A 4,162-nucleotide genomic window follows, 5' to 3' on the forward strand; every position below is an offset into this window, starting at 1 on the left:
TTACTTGGACAGGATGTTAGTTAGGAGAGGTAAAGTAAACTTCTTATCTTGTCCTAGGTTCACTTGGCTAGGCCAGACGGACCATAAACTAGTTATGGCACGGCTGAAGCTAGGAAATAGTTAGTGGTTCATTGGAAGTTAAACACCTCCCTTCTGAAGATACAACACTTCCAAGAGAAGCTAATAGAATTAATTCAAAAAGCACTAGTGGGGCCGGTTACTGGGAGTAAGTGGTGGGTAGGTCTAAAAGCCAAAATTAGAACCTTCTCCGTCAAGTATGCCCAGCGCCTCGCACTAGAAAAGGCTAAGATGAAGAAGAAGCTAAAGCAAAAACTAGCCCAGGCTACAGGGGAGGGTGATAGGGTTAGTCAGGAACTAGCTAAGTAGGACATTTTGCGTGAGAATAGTGAGCGTTATGAAGATCAAGTAGTCAGAGCTAGGCTTAGAAAGATAGGCAATGAAGCAGTCAACTCCAACACTGACGCGCGTCGTGAAATTTCTGGATGTGGCTCGGACAAAGGTAAGCATCCAGATGGACGCACCCTGGAATCGACTCGGGAGATTTGCGAAGGGTTTTGAGAACATTTTAAGGGCGTTTTACGCAGCAGCCCGATCTTCCGGTCCTTGAGTTTAGCGACTATTTGGCTGACTCTCCCTGCCTCTTCTGAGGGATGTATTCAACCATTGGTTTGCTCAGGGATCCATCCCGGGCAAATCACCAAGGGAGTGATCATATTGCTGAGGAAAGGTGACGGTAGGGAAGAGTTAGACAATTACAGGCCCATAACTCTGCTAAACCCAGAGTTGAAGATTTTGGCCAAGGTCCTGTCGAATCGGCTGCAGGTTGTTATCGACGAGTTGGTTGAACTGGAACAGAACTACGCCTTGAAGGGGAGATTGATTCAGAACAAGTTGCACCTGATACGCACGCTCCAAGAGGGAGGGATAGATGAAGACACGGAAGCCGTGCTGATCAACTTAGATCAGTCTAAAGCTTTCGATAGGGTCGACCATCATTTCTTGGCATCTGTCTTAGAGGCCGCCGGTTTTAAACCAGACTTCTGCAAGTGGATCTCCGTGATGTATTGACAGCCCACAACCGTCATGCAAGTCAACGGAAAGCGCTCAAAACCCTTTGTTATCTCTCGGCCGGTTCGTCAGGGTTGTTTGCTGTCGCCCTTGCTCTATGTCCTGGCTTTGGAGCCCCTGCTCCGCAAGCTGAGACGTGGGGAGGCAAATTCGGCCCTGCGTGGAATTGCAATATCTGGTGGCTCAGCCGCCAAGGTATCTGCGTTCAATGATGATGTCACGGTCTTTGTGTCGAGCTTCAGAGACATTGAGATCGTGTCAGAGGTGCTCGCTCGGTACAAAAGAATTACAGGGACCAAAATAAACCGCAGCAAGTCGGTACGACTGTGATTGGGCGCCTGGAGTGGCAACGCCAACCTCCCAGTGCCCTTCAGCTGGACGGATGGCCCGGTTCAGATCCTCGGCGTGTGGTTTGGACCGGGTCTCCAGCTTGAAAAGAATTGGTTGGAGGTACGGTCAAAGATGGAGGCTGCAGTCAATTCAAACTAACCCCCATCCCTTACCCACAAAATTTTCTTTTCTTTTTTTTTTATTACATTTTCACCCCAAACAAGGCACATTGCCACTTTGGTGTAGAGGGCTACTATCAGGAGCAACAATTACTGGGGTACTATGTAGGGATTTGGGCAGCAAGATGTCGGTTCAGTTCCACTTGAACTTTTGCATGTCAGTACAGTTGGGGAAGCAGGGACCTATTCACCCGCATCTAGAGAGAATCCCCACTTAGAGACTGACCCGCAGAAGTGAGGTTCCTTTTACAAACTTAGTCGAACGGGCAGTCTATCAACTAGACCTTTTGTTTTTTCTTGCCCCACTCTCGACACAAATGTATTATTGTACCATTTTTATTGTTATCTTTTTTTTTTACACGTCAATAAAAAATGTTTTAAAAATTGGGAGTTAAGTAGGACGTCCCCCAGTATGAAAGGGTGAATGCGGTATTATGGTGAAAGAAGATACTAGTTGGGAGAAACTTTTGATTTTGTTTAGTTCTGAAGTGACAAGGATGACCAACGACCCCCACAATCCCCCCTTTTGAGTTGGCCATGTGCCTAAGTTTTTTGTTCATTGTTGATTTTCAATGTATTTTTAACATGAATAAAGGATTTAATATCTCAAAGTGTAGTATCTGCCGGAACAGATACTGCAAGCAAAGACCATATGTGGGGGAGACCCCACATATAAGGCCTTGGTCAATGTAGGGGAAATCCTTCATACCAATTGTCACTATCCAGCTCCCCTACTCCCCGGGGAGTTGGTCCCGATTTCCCCTTCACTCCTCACATTAAAAATCGGCCTTGTGCCTAATTTTCTCGGTGGGGGAGCAAATAAATACCCTTTTCTTGGCCTTTTGGCCAAGATCAAAGTGTAGTATCTGTTCTTACTACATGCTGTACTTATGTTTGTAAACCGTTCTTCCAAATAATAACAACCATTTCTGTAAGGTTTGACGAAGCTGCTGGATCGTAAACATGGTCCGGCATCCAAAACATGTAACTAAACAAATAAAACGGTAATAAAAAAATAAAGCATATATATATATATATATATATATATATATATATATATATATATATATATATATATATATATGTATGTATGTATGTATGTATGTATGTAAATATATATATATAGTAATATCTATTTATGCAGATATGTGCAAATGTATGATTCAAACACTACCGTGTTTGAATATATGGTTGTGGCAGTTTTAGTCATTTAGAATTGCTTCAAATCTTCACCGCTCACTCATTTTTCGACCAACTTTCAAACAATTATTACAGTTTATAGATCACATTCTCAGCTATATTGTGAAAAAAAAAAAAATTCAATTCTCGTTCAGTAAAACAAAAGTTATGATGAATTTACTGGTATTCAAAATCGTAAAAAAAAAACATAAGGAGGTGAGTACGTTTTTTTATAACTGGTTTCCATAGCAACCACGTCGCTTCAGCGACTACTATTGCTATCAATTCACCGCTCTTACAAAAAGAGAAGTAACAAGTTAAACAGAAAGAATGAAAGAATGAAAGAATGAAAGGGGGATAATTGGGGGTATTTTATTGAAAGCAGACGAGTGCCCTACATTTCTATTATATATGCGTATGTTATGTTTATGGGGGCAAAAAAAAAATAAGACTGAAATTAAACAAAGAACAAGTGACTTTACTGGAAACCTGGAAAAATCATGGATTATAATAGAAAAATGCAACCCTTCTTCCAAATAATAATAACCATTTCTGTAAGGTCTGACGAGGCTGCTGGATCGTAAACATGAAATTTGATATTCCTCTGCATTTGTTTATTGTTTTTAAGATCTCCACTACATTCCAAAACTAATAAACATTATTTGTCCTTGTAAAACAATCTAATTTCCATGATAATGTTCTTTGAAATAACAGTCGATCTTGCAAGTTACTATTAGTAAGGCGTTTTCCGGGAGGCTAATACATAGTAGTTCTACTCCTGCAAATTCTAAGTTTTCAAATTTTACTATTCCAAAAATGTTTCCTTTTATATATATATATATATATATATATATATATATATATATATATATATATATATATATATATATATATATATACTACTACTGAAGTATTCACTTCTTCTGATGAGAAAAGTATAAATTTTCCCAACTCCATGGATTAAGGAATAATTTTTAATGTATTTCCTGTCTTTGAATATTTGTAATTTTTTATCCGTCATCAGTTAATATTTTACATTTATATATGTAGCAGCTAGCAGCATGGCATTGCCCGGTCATACAATACACTTAAGCATAATATTTTAATTTATGCAGATTGCGTATGTATTATTATAGAATCAATCCTCTATTGATTATTATAAATTATGAGGAATAATTTGCCCGTTGGACTAATTCGAAAAAAAAGAATAAAAATTAAAAATTAAAATTTATGTCGAGAGTGTACAAATGCAGTTCGTCGGAGCATTCACTATTAAAATACTTGTAGAACAGGCAGAGGGATGCAACATTTCGTCAGTGGGACAGAGGTTGAACCCTAGATGACAGTTCGGAATCTATCAGGTTGGCGACTCTCTTTTGAACCCT

The 4,162-nt window shown here is 39.5% G+C and overlaps 1 pseudogene; it reads left to right on the forward strand.

Annotated features, from left to right (window-relative positions):
- The first annotated feature begins 2,423 nt into the window (after nt 1-2,423).
- LOC145294338 (U2 spliceosomal RNA) lies at nt 2,424-2,527 on the forward strand (annotated as a pseudogene).
- The last annotated feature ends 1,635 nt before the right edge of the window (nt 2,528-4,162 follow it).

This window comes from Euprymna scolopes, chromosome 15, assembly GCF_053919585.1.
Source record: "Euprymna scolopes isolate OS-2025 chromosome 15, ASM5391958v1, whole genome shotgun sequence".
Taxonomy (NCBI): Eukaryota; Metazoa; Mollusca; class Cephalopoda; order Sepiida; family Sepiolidae; genus Euprymna; species Euprymna scolopes.